General features: G+C 37.8%; 1 long non-coding RNA gene across 8 annotated transcripts; it reads right to left on the bottom strand.

The window, feature by feature from the left end:
- Positions 1–5250: 5250 nt before the first annotated feature.
- On the bottom strand, positions 5251–12956 carry LOC112174695. Of its 8 annotated transcripts, none has more exons than XR_005801367.1 (10): positions 12804–12956; positions 12557–12693; positions 12176–12325; positions 11864–12038; positions 10795–10974; positions 10633–10683; positions 6911–7075; positions 6527–6705; positions 5633–6431; positions 5251–5459 (listed from the first exon to the last, which is right to left on the bottom strand). It is a non-coding gene; the product is annotated as an uncharacterized LOC112174695 (long non-coding RNA). The 8 variants fall into 8 exon arrangements; XR_005801364.1 differs by having other exon boundaries at positions 5633–5756; positions 6335–6431; positions 10795–12038; XR_005801363.1 differs by having other exon boundaries at positions 5633–5756; positions 6291–6431; positions 10795–12038.
- Positions 12957–16286: the final 3330 nt, after the last annotated feature.

Consider the following 16286-nt stretch of genomic DNA (forward strand, 5'->3'; position numbering starts at 1 on the left):
GGCAATCTGTGATTGGTCGAAGCTGTGTGACATTTTCAGATAATTCTTTGGAAAATGATAGAAGATTCATGAAGCTTGGAGACCAAGTTCACGTCCCCTATATATACTCCTCCCTAGGCTTGATGTTAAAGACTTCTTCCATTCAGAAAATTCCCACAAAACGTCAAAATCTCTCTCTCTCCATTCTCTAGTTCACTTTCTGTGTTTTCAAGCAAGGAGAGGAAGAAGAAGAAGGAGCCGTGAAGGCCTAGCATCCGCCATCCACCATTGAAGCAGTGAAGATTTGAAGCTTGCTTTCAAGATTCAAGTTCAACGTTCAAGCCCTCCATCTCCATCTCCATCTCACGGTGTAATTCATTCTTTTTCCTGGTAATCACTTTTGATTTTTCCTTGTTTGAATTCGTATGAATTTGTTCTAGTTAACAATAACGTTTAGGGAAAAGTTTAAGCCCAATTTCTATGATTAAATGAAGATTTCAAATTCTATGATTGTAATTCTAAAGTTGCTTATGTGAGTTTGTTCAATTGAATTTGTGTGATTGACATCTTTTATGTGTTTATCTTAATTGGTTCGAAACTCATAGGATTTGCATATAATTGGTGCTAGATTTAAGTTAATGATTCACCTAATAGTTTTGTGAACTTAAATCAAAAGTAGTAAAGGCTTTGGACAAAGGTCGAATTCAATTGAAAATGATTGCAAATAGATGAACTTATTCATACTAGGTTGTCCACTTAAGTTGATAACCTTTCTCTATACTTCTTGCGTTGAACATGTTTTGATTATGAGTTTTTCTATTGGAACCTCTAAATTTACTCACTTGACCTCTATGCTTTCTACATCTCCTATCAAATGTTCAAATATTAAATTTACTCATTAAACCTCACTAAAGTTCCTCAAATAACCTCACTCATATAATTAATTTACAAACAAACTAAGATCTTTATAATAAAAAACTTAGTCATTTCAATGATTTAATTAGTCTATAAATCTTAATGGGAAAAATTCACCAACGATGTCTGGACACTTTGGTGACTTTCAGAATGATACCTGAACTTACAAAGTTATCAATGTGATACCTGGACTCATTTTTTCATATCAACGTCGTACCTACGAACAGTTTCCGTCATGGAGCCGTTACATTTTGCACGTGCAATGCATGTGAGTCACTTAATAAAGATAAAAAGACCGATTTACCCTTAAAATTTTTTGGAAAAATTCACCAACGGTGTCTGGACACTTAGGAGACTTTCAGAATGATACCTGAACTTACAAAGTTATCAATGTGATACCTAGACTCATTTTTTCGTATCAACGTCGTACCTACGACTAATTTCCGTCACGGAGCCATTAAATTTTGAATGTGAGTAACTTGATGAAGACAAAAAGACTGATTTACCCTCAAAAGTTTTTTTTTTCTTTTTCTTTTCTTTCTTTCTTTCTTTCTTCTTGTTCTTTCTTTCTTTCTTTCTTCTTCTTCTTTTTTGTTTTCTTCTTCCCCTGATTTGAATCATGAAGATTCAAATCATCTTGCTTGGCCGATTCCCACCGTCGATCACCGATCAAACACTGCTGTTGCGTCTCAATCCACCTTCATGCACAGCAGATGCTTTTGGTTCCTCCCACTTTAAATCTTACAGCAAATTGAAATTGTGCATTGAGGCTTCGCCGCTCACTCCCAGTTCATCCCCGCCGCAGATGACTTAGCCATCACCACTCTTGTTCTCTCCTCCGACCCCCTTTTATACACCATTGATCAAAAACTCAGACCCTGCCAGCCCTCCACTCTCAAATCACAGCTCCAATCCCACCCAGCCATCCTCTCTGTCATTCCCGATATGCAACATCACCTCAACACCATCCTCACCTGCAACTTCACCGGTCTAGCCGACAACTTCGGCCTCTAGCCCAACTTCGATCAGAGGCAATCGTAGGCAGACAAAGATTAACATTAACTTCGGCCTCCACACCATCCTCACCTGCAGAAAATTCGAGCTGTTCTGATTCACCAGCTCTGCCACTTCGCTGCTGCCCACCATTGCGCCTCCCCGATTAGCAAACAAAGAACTCGGAGCTTCCACCGTCGAGAAATGGAGGCTCACGTTCTGTGTGCACTGCGCGGTGGATATCGGCACCGTCGGAGAAGATGTTGTCTGAACAGAAATTGAGTTCGGGTTCCACGGTGGCAGCTCGTCAATTGCGGCCTTGGCTTTCTTGATGAGCGAATCTACTGCCATGCTAGGCCGGTCGTATCCGAGCCGGTCTTGCACGTCATAGAATTGAATGGCGGTGTGGGCGGCGAGCCGGACGCGGTGGTCCCTGGGGCCATTGGCGGTGTAGACCTTGCTGTGGCGGTCCTTCCGGCCAGTGGCCCTTAGAATGTGGCCTCGAGCCTCCACGATTTCGCTAGCGGTGGAGGAAGAATCAGTCCTTATCCCCAAACCCAATCAAGAAGCAGCGGAGGACGACGTCATTGCGTGGTGGTGGAGGTTGTTGTGGCTCTCCCCCATTTTTCTTCTTGCATATTCGATGGTGGATTCTCCGAAAGTGGTGGTGTTGGCAAGGAGAGAAGGAGAGAATAAAGAATCTGAAAAAGAAAAAGAAGAAGAATAAAGAAAGAAAGAAACAAAGAAAGAAAAGAAAAGAAAAGGAAAAAAAAAAACTTTTGAGTGTAAATCGGTCTTTTTGTCTTCATTAAATGACTCACGTGCATCGCAAGTGCAAAATTTAATGGCTCCATGACTGAAATTGGTCGTAGGTACGACGTTGATGGGAAAAAATGAGTCCAGGTATCACATTGATAACTTTGTAAGTTCAGGTATCATTATGAAAGTCTCCTAAGTGTCCAGACACCGTTGGTGAATTTTTCCAACATTTTTTGATGGTAAATAGGTCCTTTTATCTTCATTAAGTGACTCACGTGCATCGCACGTGTAAAATTTAATGACTCCGTGACGGACACTGTTCGTAGGTACGACGTTGATATGAAAAAATGAGTTCAGGTATCACATTGATAACTTTGTAAGTTCAGGTATCATTCTGAAAGTCCCCTAAGTGTCCAGACATCGTTGGTGAATTTTTCCCAATCTTAATTACATCTCCATTCCTTAATCAGACAACATAAATCTCTTATCCAATAAAAAAAAATCAAACACAAGGTATTGAGTTTTAAAAATTAATAAAAATAAAATAACATGAACTATTATGTGATTTTTTTATTATTTACTTTTTCTTTTTTAGCTTTTCAAAAAAAAAAAAAAAAATTTCTTAATGTTTCTCTATTTTCTGTACCTCATGATTAATTATTTAAATATTTTTTATTTATTTTTATTTGCTAGCTCTTTTTTTTTCTTCTTCTTTTTACAAATATAATAGATAGATTTAGGTTTAGGGTATAATACAATTTATTTTGTTCTCCCTGACCAATATGCGTTCAATATGCATATTATACATTTTTATCTTAATCATAGTTTTATTTCTTAATATATATATATATATATATATATGAATGTTTTAATAAGTATGTAGTGAAATTGGAAAATGAAAATAGATAGGGAAAATAATAAAGAATGTAATCTAATATTATTGAATTGGAAAGTGTAGAGAAAATAAATATAACCATTTTTTTATTATAATTATTGTCCATAATAGTCATTTTATAGTAGGTTATATATGTCATTTAATAATTCATAATAGAGTGAGGTCAAGTGAGCAGATTTGGAGGTTCCAATAGAAACTCTCTTTGATTAGTTAGCTTTCTAGACTTTGATTTCATGTTTAATAGGATTGATCTAGGTGCTTTCACTTAGGTTAATTAATTAAGGAAAGTAAAATATGGGAAATCATTTGCTTTGAATGTTTCACACGATCAACTTCTTTCTCATGACTTAAGATGATCAATTATAGGGTTTGAATCGAATTTGATTACATGGAATTGGTTTTTATCTTTGTTTCTTATGTTTCATTCTTGTATATGTGTTTTTGTATTTTCTTTAATTTATTTATTTTAATTTTTGAAACCCTAAGTTTAAAACCCCCCTTATTTCGTATTTTGTATTTACCCTTTGTACATATTTTTGTAAATATTTTACTTTGTATTTATTTTAATTCTTTAATTGTTTTATAATGACATGTGTACCCTCAATCCCCGGATTTGAACGATCCCTATTTACCGTATACTAACGATGACATTTTCAGGGTTAAATTATACGCTTGCTTTTAGCGTGTCACAACCCACAATAGGCCGGCTCCAATTGCGTTTGGTAGTAAGAGATGAGCTTCAAAAACCCTTCCATGGTTCCATTTCCCAAAGCTTCAGAAAACAGTTTCTGCAAAAATCCAGATCCCTAAAGCCCACAGAATCAGAAACCCAAATGCACAAAATATAATACCTTCAACAGAGATTGAGAAAAAGGGGTATTTCCGAAATTGTACCTTGCCTTCTGGTGAAGCAAACTCAATCGCAGGAGGAGAGGGAAGCTCTCTCCGGTAAAGACCAGCCACCGCCATTTTTTTTGGGGGGGCGGGGTGGGTCAATGAGAGTGAGACCTCTTTAGCTTTGCTTTGAAATTTCCAATAAACAAGAAGAATCAGAATCGTCTTCTTTTTCCTATTGCTTTTCTTATTTTTTTTTCCTTTTATTTGTGGCGGGTATGTTCACCGGTCACTGGGGCCCTTTACCTTTTTGAATTCAAATATCAAGGGGCCGACCACCGCCCTATCGCGGCGGAGCACATTTGGTTTCTATGTGAACAAACGGCATGTCGTTGGGGGGTTGGTCGTAACGACGGTTAGTGGGAACTATTTGGTGGTCAACCCAATGGTTTGAGGCTTCAAGCTAGCATAGGCTATGTTTGGTATGGCTGGGCATTTCAGAAAAGCTGGCTGCTGCTTATTTCTGAGAATAAGTGGCTGAAAAGCAAAGTAGCTGAGTGTTTGGTAAAATGACTTTTTATAAGAGCTGTCAGTAACAAAAGCAGTGACAAAGTGTTTGGTAAACTCAAACTAGCTTGTACTTTTTGTTTGTGGAATGACCAAATTGGACATGAGAGATTATTTTGCCTTGATTGTTTGGTAATACAATGTTGTTCAAATGCTCTTGTTATTATTTTTAATCTTTATTATGTTCTTATTAATTTTTGTTAACTTTCAATTTTTATAAATCATGGTGACCATATGATTAATATTGGACAATTTTAAAAATAACTTATACAAATATATTAGTAACATTAATAATAATTGGTTTCTGGTTCGCATCAAGTAACCACAAAAAATATCATAACATATTCAAATGTCCACATTCATCAAACTTTGAGTATTGCTATTTTCAAACTTGAAGGGCACCAGCAGTGGCTGCTGTAGTCAAAACTTACAGCATCTTCCTTACAAACCCAGCACCTAAACATACCACCCTTACACCTTCAAGGGTTTCCTGACGCTGTCTCCAACTATTAATGATCTGCAACAAATTCAACAATCACAAGAATCATCAAATATGCAGTAAAGAATAAATAACAGGGGATGAATCTATACTGCAGCTCCAAAAAACACATGCGTGAATATTTGTACCAAAAAGGGAAGGAAAGAAAAACAACAAAGGGTATATGTATGGTACAGAGAGAAAGTGCTCACAAGAACTGAATGCAAGGATGAATAAACCTTATACATGTTGACATCATCAAGGCCGAAGAAAGACCCACTCTCTTCAGTTTGGAGATTCTTGAATTTCTGATTCTTCTTCTATTATTTGCACCTTCTGCTCAGGACTCAAAGATCACAAAATCAACAGGAAGTAGTTCAGTTACCATTGGACTAAAGTCATGAAATATGGCCAAGAATGTGACTACTTGGGAGTTTGGGATTCATTGCGAAGGTATAATAATGTAAACACCAAATCAAAAACTTTTAATCCAAGTCAAGTAGCCACATCTTTGTATGAATATCGAAAATTCTAATTATTCAAATCACAAAAGCACATCTGGTCTACATGCTCCCTAGTGTATCCTCCACTTTACTTTACATCACAAAAGTGAACCTATCTATTCATATAGTCTTCCAAATCCCATATCCAGATCCTGATTTAGTTATTTATATAAAGACACCACAAGAAGTTTTTTTATTACATTGATTACTTATTTTTAAGCCATGTAATTTACTCGAGTACAAACTTTACCAAATTAACCAAGTCAATTATAGGGACCTGCAGTATAATATCAAGTTATCAACACGAACTTTGTATTGGTACATGAAATATTGAAAGTTAGTGAAAAATGCAAATCAAAGAACTAACCGGTAATCCAACAGCTACACTTAGAAGTGAAATTTTATTCATACCAGCATGCATGTTTACATCTCCTGTAAAAGTAAATCTCTGGTCTTGCAGAACATCATAGGGGCATAGTTTTTTAAGTAGACCCAGGTGACCATTTACCTACCAAATCAAAAGTAGCTGGTATAATATCTCAAAACACAACTATATAAACAATTTACATACCTGAAAAAAGAAGTTCAGTTACTTAATCTCACCTGATGGTGTACCATAGATAATCACTAGAGTCTCTAGTGATGTTCAACTGATCTAAGAAACCAATGACTGTGAGAGTTGTATCACCAGTCCATGAAGCAATGTCTTCACTGAAGGTTTCCCATGACCACAACTCAGAGTTAGTGGGAAAAAATTGTTTTTGGGATGTCTGAACTCCCACCTGCAATAAAGTGCATAATGAGCATCATGTCTGTGTATAAGATATATACGAAAACGGAAAGAAGCTAGAGTTGAGCTGTGAGAGTTTCCTATGATTTAGCTAATTCATTGAGGAAAAAACTCTTTGGCCTCACTTTGATGTCAGATAAATTTTGTGGAAAATAGTAAATAAGCATTGCAGAGAGACCATTGTTTATTTCATTTACTTTGGTAGTGTCGAATACAACATTTTCACAGTCTGGAAGGACGCTGATGGACCAAGCAAGGAGCTCATAGTTTCGGTCATTGAAAGTTACCGTTGCAGCTGAGTTTGCATTGTAGTTTGAGAGAAATGCTGCACAACCTCCTGGCTTTGAAGAGAATACATGTGACTGGAAATTAAAGCACTAATTAGTTTAATTGGATACCAACAGGAACTTCAAGGATGAATATGAATTCTTTTTTCAAGATGGTGCTAGATGATATGTTAGGGAATAATTTAACAGAGTAATTTTTCCAACCTTCTGATAGCATTCTTATCTTTCATAGGTAAGTACTATGTAAGCTGATAGAGTTTTCTATCGTGAAATATGCTGATTTTCTTCGTAGAGAAGTCAGAGTGATCTCATTCTAACTGAAACATGTTGATATCTCCCTCCCCAACCCATTAAAGAGGCTGACTAACCTGTTGATATCTCTCTAAGGATGTAACAGTCGGATCAGTATTTAGCAGAGCTTGCTCACATAACTTAACAACTTTATGGAGTTCCATACTTGGGTTGCCTGATCAAGCCTATCAAGTCAGTTACGAGCTAAGAAGCACCGATACGGGTACGAGTATCTTGATACGATACGATCGGATAGGTGGATACATCGATTATATATATATTAGAAAAAAATCAAAAAAGAAAATATGAAAATATACGATGGTTCCTGAAAAATACGCAATTCACAATTTACAATTTAATTTTATACATTATCACAATGGGTGTGGATCCTCTGCCTAAGCTTTCTATGAGAAAGCAACATATGTATATCTACTCGTCCAAATCCCTGCTGAGGCAAAAACAAAAAAGTCACGGTCCCTACCCCCTCTCTCAGTCTCTCTCTCGCTCTCTCTCCCCCCCTCATCTGTTTCTTCTTTGCTAGTTTTAGTTTCTAGATCTCGTCTCTCCCTTGTTATGCTTGAAATCTTCCAAAAAAAAGATACTTGAACTTTGCTATCGATCTATTTTATATATTCGAGAGAGGATCTGTTTATGCCAGTTTCCATCAACATTTGGTTTCCAATATGAGCTCATGTTGATTGATTAAGAGGAGAAGAAAGGAATGATATATAAGAGAAAGAGAGAGAGAAGCAGAGGGCTACGAGGAGAAGAAAGGAGAGAGGAAAGCAGAGGGCTGTGGAGTTTTTCAGGGCAAGGAACTAGCTAAAGAGAGCTCGATTTGGGTTTGGTTTTTTTTGTTTTTTGTTTTTAGCGTAAAAAGTCACTATTACCCCCGCGTATCCAATTTAATTACAAAAATTCGTATCCTATTCAGATACGGACGTATCCAAACCATATCCAAATCAGGATCCGCGTATCCACGACGTATCTTACCAGTATCCCGGATCGGTACGGGATACGAGGCCAAAATGCTGTATCCGTGCTTCATAGGTTACGAGTTAGATGACTGCAAGCTGGTAATTTTTTACACCTTATAATATACATCTGAAGAAAAGCCTACACATATTTATCATCAAATTTCTCACCATATTCATTAATGGGGGCATCGTAGTCATTGTTAGAGAAAATCACTCTCCTCCATTGATTTCCTCTCCACAATCAAAACTGATTGTGTAACCTCTCCACTTATTCATCTATCAACATGGACATCATACAATTTTCTTTTTACTCTATGTTGATGACATTGTCATTATGGGCAGCAGTGATCAGCTTCTTCAAAGTTTTATTGATGCCTTGGGCCGTGGATTTGACATTAAGGATCTTGGTCCCCTTCACTATTTCCTTGGTTTACAGGTCCAGCCTCATTCCAACGGCCTTCACATCAATCAACTCAAGTATGCTCATGATGTTTTAAAGAAACATGATCTGTTACTCAGTCAACCAGTGAGCACCCCAATGTTGGCAAAGGCTGTTCTCACCACACATGATGGTGATCTTCTTGAAAATCCAACTGCCTTTCATGAAATGGTTGGCCCCTTGCAGTACCTAACTATTACATGCCCTGACATTGCCTTTGCGGTCAATTCTGTGTCACAATTCATGAGTCAACCTCGTGCTCCGCATCTCATTGCAGCCAAATGTATTCTCCGCTATGTCAAAGGCACACTAGGCCATAGTCTCCATTTTAGTCCTCAACACCAACCTCCCACCTTTCTGCTTACTCTGATGCCGATTGGGCCGGCTGCCTAGAATCTCGCCGTTCCACTTCCGGCTATCTCATTTACCTTGGCAATACCCTTGTCTCTTGGTGTTCCAAAAAGCAACCTACCATTGCTCACTCCAGTGCAGAATCTGTATATCGATCCCTTGCTCATTCCAGTGCTGAGACAACTTGGTTAGGCTTCTTACTATATGAACTTGGTGTCCATATTCAGTACCCCATTCTGCTTTACTGTGATAACCTAAGTGCCACATACATGGCTTCTATTCCGGTCTTCCACGCTCGCACCAAGCACATCGAGTTAGATTATCACTTTGTTCATGAAAAGGTAGCTCTTGGGAGTCATCAGGTTCATTTTGTCCATTCCGTCGATCAACCAGCTGATCTTCTTATTAAACCACTTCACAAGCAGCGCCATAATCTCCTGTGTACCAAACTTGTGCGTCCTGAGCCGTCCAATTTGAAGGGGGGTGTTAGAGAAAATCACTCTCCTCCATTGATTTCCTCTCCACAATCAAAACTGATTGTGTAACCTCTCCACAATCAGTTTTGATTGTGTAACCTTTCCACAATCAATTTTGATTGTGTAACCTCTCCACAATCAAAACTGATTGTGTAACTGTAGATTAGTTTTGAATATTTGTATTTGTAGCATTGAATTCTATTGGTAACAGTAGAGCAGATCTTAGCTATATAATGGTACAATTGTAAACATACAGATCAATGAAAATCATATTTAACAGTCATAGCTGGTAATAATAAAAGGGCATCCAGCAGTTCTTCCAAAGTTAGTTCCTCCATGGTACTGCAAGCAATGTTTAAGATTTAAGAAATAAGCTCAATTATTCCTTACGTTTTTAGTTACCTCTGGGGGAGTGATATACCATATGATTAAATCAGTGGTTGACCCTAAACTATATGTAGCATGACATACTGCTTCATTTGATTGCTGAAAATTACATATAAGTAGAGACAATATACACAAAGTTTACATGAATTGTCTTTTACATAAAATCATACAGAAATGATGTATACAATGTTATATAACAATCATGTTTAGAAAGATCATAACATTGTATCATGTTCCCAAATCTCTATTTTCTAGTGAAACCCTAATCTCAGAAATGAGAATTTATTCTTTTCTTATAGAACACACTCTTCATCTGAATTCCTATCTTGCATTACCAGCATTGTTCATCTATTACAGTAATAATTAATCACTTAGATAACAGATTGATATCAATCACAATTTAACCACTTAGAAAAAAATCAATCCTACCAAAATGTAGGAGAAGTGTTCAATCAACCACCACAGTTTCTGCATTTGCAATCCAATTCCTTAAGAATGAAACAAACAGTCCCTCTTAGATAATGGGGAAACCATTTTCTCTAATCTCTACAGTTTATGAAGTTACTCTAAAAATATACAAAGAAACAGATTAAACCCAAAAGTTTGAAGAAAAAGGAAACGTCATTACATTCACAAAGATTGAATATCTTGGTCATATCAGTTCAAACACAACAGTGTATGCCAAATTCAAAAGGAAACGTCATTACTCACCCGTATGAAATGTCTCTCTACTAGATTATGAACAACAAGCTCATCAATTCCCTGCCATTAAGTTCATATAAACACCAAATCAAGACAAACCCAAAACAAACTTGAACCCAAATATTCATCAAAATCAGAGAAATTTGAAACTGAAATAGTTAAAAGGCTAACCCTGAATCAAATTGCAACTGCGTGCCTTGATTGAGACTTCGATTTCGAACTCGGAATCAAGTTGTTGATTGATGAAGATAGAAGAAAGAGAGGCCAGAGAGAGATTCGAGTGCGTCAGAACTCTGAAGAGAAGAGCGTCATCTGTGTCAAGAGTCTTCCATGGCTGCGTGTAGTTTCTTCCTTGAAGGGAGGGTAGGAGATGGTATTACGAAAGAGTCATTAATGAACATTTTTTACCGCTACAGTACCGTTGATGGCTACTGGCTTCTAAAAGCTGGGCTCAACCGACTTCTGCTTTTCAACAAAAAAAGCAGCGGCTTCTGGGAAAAGCTGCCAAGAAGCCAAGTTACCAAACACTTTGGGTGTTGTTGCTTATAAGCGGGGAAGCTAAAAAGCCCCCCCAAACGCAGCTAACATTACCCCAAGGTCCTTCGTCAACACTCAGTGAAGACTCAAAGGTTGCTTCTGTGTGCTGTAGACTAGTAGTGAGCAACACTAAGAACAAGCAAAGAAGGATTCTTGAAGATGATGACATTTTGAAGTAGTAGGGGAGTTGTGACCTGTGAGGTTTTTGTTTCCTCTGCCCTTTTGGCTTTTGTGTGTGTATGTTTTGGCTTAGATTATGATCTTTATAAAGGGAGGAGCCAGGAGGATTCAGGAAAATGGGCGTCATGGTTCTTTGACTGATATAGTTAGTCGTAAATAGGATTAAATGTTTACAACACATAGCAGTAATTATCGTGCAATGAATATGACTATTTTGAGGAATTTGGTATACAAATGAAGGGACTACATCCTGGTTTATAAGGAAGTATCATAACGGCTAGTTTTGTACTTCGACTTGTGTTTAGAAAAACAAAACTTTGAAATTGGCGTAAGTTTCATGTTCTTTCTTCTCACTTAATTGATTTTGAGTGGCATACTCTAATTTGGTATGACATCCAAAGGTTATACTTGCTCTACATCAAACATATGTCGTTCACATCTTCTGCTCAAAAAAGTGTTTTACATTATTAAGCTTGTAATTAATCAACCATTCCTTGACTCCTGGATTCTGGAGGTCATGTACCTTCATTGAAAGCCGACAGCTATCGACCAGTAGCTCTGGATGTATGGAGCCAATATGTCCATGTAATTTGCACTTTATTCATCTTCATCAATAGCAGAGCAGCAAGTGAACAATCGATCCCAATTTGCAGTGTAGAGTTTTGCTACCGTTCATTGCTCTTTGATGACAGTAATTCCTGAAATGATGCAAAAGTTGCCTAATATGCATGGATTGTCAAAGAACACACACACACACACACATATATATATAGAACATGTTAGCGTGAGTCATGGCACGATATTAGGAATTGAATATATTGTAGTTAATACTTACCTGTTCTGTGTGTGGTGGAGAACAGAGACGTAAGTCAATTGTATTATTGTATCTCTCTTTATATACCTCCAGATGTGAGAAGAATAGATACAGAGCCGTCTCAAACTTTTTGGAGGCCCTGTGCGAAAGTTTAAGATGCGGCCCTCCAAGCTGAAATTTAAATTTGAACAAACTCACAATGTAAAATCAAATAACCAACAATGTATGATCAATATATATCATTAGATGAGCCTACAAAAGAGGCTAAATATTCAATACAAACATAAAGTTTGCAGCAAAAAATAATTACAAAAAGATGCTTTGATCTGAAACCCTCAAAATAACACATTCTAGTAGTGTTGATTGATATTCATTTGAAAATCCATCTCCTTGCCTTCTTACCTGCAAACTGATCAATTAGCTTATCACAATTGATTTTTCCAAGATAATCGTTCTCAATCGAAATCAAAGCAAGTCCATTTAGCCTTTCTTGTGACAAGGTTGATCGCAAATAAGACTTCAAATAAGACCTCTGTAATCTGGAAACGAAATCAAACCCAGATCAAACCATTAGGAATAACCCATCAAAAATCATTACGGGACCGAGTAAATAACGCAGCAAACATTGATTAATTTGATTCAATCATACCTGAGTGGCTGGATTGTCGATTGGTCGATGAGAATTGAGGAGAGGAGAGGAGAGGAGAGACAGAAGTCACAGATCGACTCACAGAACGCAGAAAAAAGAGGACGATAAGGTTGGTTGTGTTTGTGTGGCTGGATAGAGAGGTAGGCACCCAATTTCACATCATCTGAAGACTTTAATATTATTTATTAAATATATTAAATATATAACCATAAAAAAAATTGGGCCCTCTAAAGAGGGTATCAGATTGACGTAGCAAGAGGACCATGGGGCCCTATGTTATATCATATATAATTTTTAATATATATTAATATATATATATAACCCAAAAAATTTTTTTTTTGGGGCCCTCTCAATTAGGGGCCCTGTGCTGTCGCTCAGGTTGCACGCCTTGAGAGCCGGCCCTGAATAGATATCAGAAAATTCATTCTCAACATTTTTCTATTTGATTTGGTATCAGAACAAAGATCCGAGAGGACTTTGTCTCCTTAGTTATTCAATTTTTTCCTCAATCCGAGGAATTGATACAAAACCAAACCCCTTTGTTAGGGTTGGAGGATTTGAGAAGCTTGGGGGCATATTGTGGAGTGCAATGGTCGTGGGGTGGTTTTCCATTGAGCAAAAAAAGCAAGTGGGTCCATCGGCTAGACTTAATGAGAAGAAAGCAAAGGCTTGCAGATTCGGTTTCAATAGTCCACTCTGGACTTTCACAGTCAACGTGCAGAATGCCCAGAAGAATGCAAAGTCCTGTACTTGCAGCAGGTTTTGTCGGCTTTAATTAAACAATATTTCAAACAAGACTTGTGATTGTTAATTAAACAATGCAGCAGCTGGACAAGTGGGCTAGTACTTTAATCAAACAAAGGTATGCGGCAATAATCTGATTTCCAAGGATTATTTCGGACTTTGAGATTTCAGGATTTGGGAATAGCTTGACTTCAATGGTTTGTGATGTTCTACGGGATTCGGGTTTCAAAAGAGTACAGTGCAGGTTCAAAGGATTGAACCTGCTCTGATACTAAGTAGAAAATAAGAATTCAATGTGTTTGGAATACTTCAATAATATTCACCCCCAAAGAATAGGGTTTATAAAGTGATACAAACGTAATCCTAATAGGAAAAGATCTCATATAATTATACAGAGAGACATAATCTATATGTACAAGGAAAGTAAATATTTACACAATATTCTACATCTCAGACCTCTTCTGGGTAGAAATCGAGGTCGAAGGAGGTTGGGGTTGTAGGTTTCTAGGCTTCCATGGTTTCCGGAGAGCTCTCTGCACACTGCTGAGTTTCCGATCACCTTCGCTTTCGCCGCTTGATCTAGGCTATCTGGGATGTCCAGAGGGTGCGTCCGGCACCCGCAGCGCAGCGATCGCCGCCTTCGCGAGGTCGGAGGAGGGACGTCAACACTTTTTCTGGGTTGCGGTCGTCCTCTTCAGAACCTTCCACGTGTGTGTGTGTGTGTATATATATATGCAGGAAGAGCAGCACTTTTTTTTCCCCCAAGCCACAAACCGGCAACTACTACAAACTAAATCCCTCAGAACAGCAGTTCCGATCAAAGTCAAAAGCTTATCAAGTTGCTTTTGCAATTATGCATACTGAAAGTTCTCTCACATGATATTCTGTACATAATGAAAATCTCATGCTAAGCTAGCTTCCTTCTTAAGATGCATAAGCTTGAGTTACTGCAGTATTCATTTATGCAAAAACTACTACAAGAGTGGCATGAATAATATTAAAACAATGGTGTCATGGAGAAAACAATCATTGTTAAAAGAACTGTCCAATGGTTCGTTACTAGTATTATGTTATCGGTAGATCATATTCCAAGTAGATGACTCAAACTGAATTAGCAATTTCGAGTCTTAGTTTTCTCTGCAATCTTCATAAAAATGATTTCGATAGTTTGTATCCCCAAATTAAAAGCTCTATTTAGAATATACAAACAGATATGATGACAGAATTTACCAAGGGAACTTCTATATTTATAAGGTGCTTAGGTAAGGTCTTCAGCATAAAGTAATTTCTAAGAAGTGCAGAACATATTGCTCATGTTTGGGCACCAATTAATTGAGGTATCTCAAGCCGTGACAGCTCTTCGCATCTGATTCTTACCTGCCATTCCAATTTGTAGCTCCTGCAGCTTCACTGGATAATCTTTTCTTACCTTCCTACAATTCATTTTTCGAGATTCGTTAAGCAGATTGAACAACAATGGACATCCGACTTGCTTGAATGAAAACATTGGAAACATTATAGTCATCTCAATATTGGATTCACAGCAGCCCATAATCTCATCAAGACCAATGATATGAAGAGATTACTATAGTTGTATCATTATAAACTAAACCACATACTCAAAATCTACATGACATTACCTTGTGCAGTCCAGGATAAATATTTGAAATGTTGAAGGATGTTGTATTCTAGTGTGCCTCTTCAAATTAGGGTTTAGTTCTAGAGTTATAATAGGAGAAGGTTCTAGATTTCCTTATTGTATTCAGATTCTATTACCTTGTATGTACTCTGTAAATCTCTATATAAAGGGTTCCTATAATTAATAATAGAACACACAATTTCTCTTATCATTCTCTCAAATCATATTTTCCTACAACATGTTATCAGCACAAGCCCTAACCCTGAAACAAATAACCAAAACCCTAAAACAAGTCGAAACCCTCAAACCCTAATTGCCTCCACCTCCCAACTAGTAGCCCCCGACCCAAGGAGTCTGGAACCGGTAGCAACACAACCAAAACCGGCAGGAAACTTACCGAACCAGCCGCCGGAAGCCCCAAACCATCGGCTGCGATCTCTCCACCGGTTCACCACCTTCCAGACACCCAATTGCCACCAAATTTTGTCAACAGCACTGTCTCTGTCTTAAGATTCAGGAACCGGAAGAATTACTCCAGGAACCAGTCCAGAAGCCCCTGAACCAGCCATCACACCAACTGATCCTCCTGCAGAAAAACAGGTAGAAACGACTTTTTGCCCAGTTTTTCCTGTTTCGGCCAATACCAACTGCCGCAAGCTCGTAGCCCTAGCTAGCCATATCGTACCCTACCCCTGCAGTCTCTACGCACCCGTGTGCCGCCTGCTGCCCCTGCAGCACCGTCGCATGCCAATTGCATCCTCCTCCTCTCACCTTTCCTCTCGTTCCTGTGCATATCAGTCTGCTTGCATATCCCAAAATATCTAGTTTGGGATCTCTGATCAAAATTCTTTCTGCATCAAAGTTGTTCGTCTCTGTCTCTTCTATTTGACCTCCAAATTTCAGCCCTATTAGAGTGGTTTTGATACCTGTATGCCAATCCAAGTGAGAGCTATTCAGAAGCGAATCTGCTCCGAATTGCAACAAGTAAGTCTTTATGATTAAAGTTCATGCTTTCTTGTCTTTTAAATTTCATTATTTTATGTAGGATTTGCAATATACGAACATGAGTTCGATTATTTAAATAAGCGAAATTGTGAGGA

The sequence above is a fragment of the Rosa chinensis genome, chromosome 6, assembly GCF_002994745.2.
Source record: "Rosa chinensis cultivar Old Blush chromosome 6, RchiOBHm-V2, whole genome shotgun sequence".
In the NCBI taxonomy this organism is placed as follows: domain Eukaryota; kingdom Viridiplantae; phylum Streptophyta; class Magnoliopsida; order Rosales; family Rosaceae; genus Rosa; species Rosa chinensis.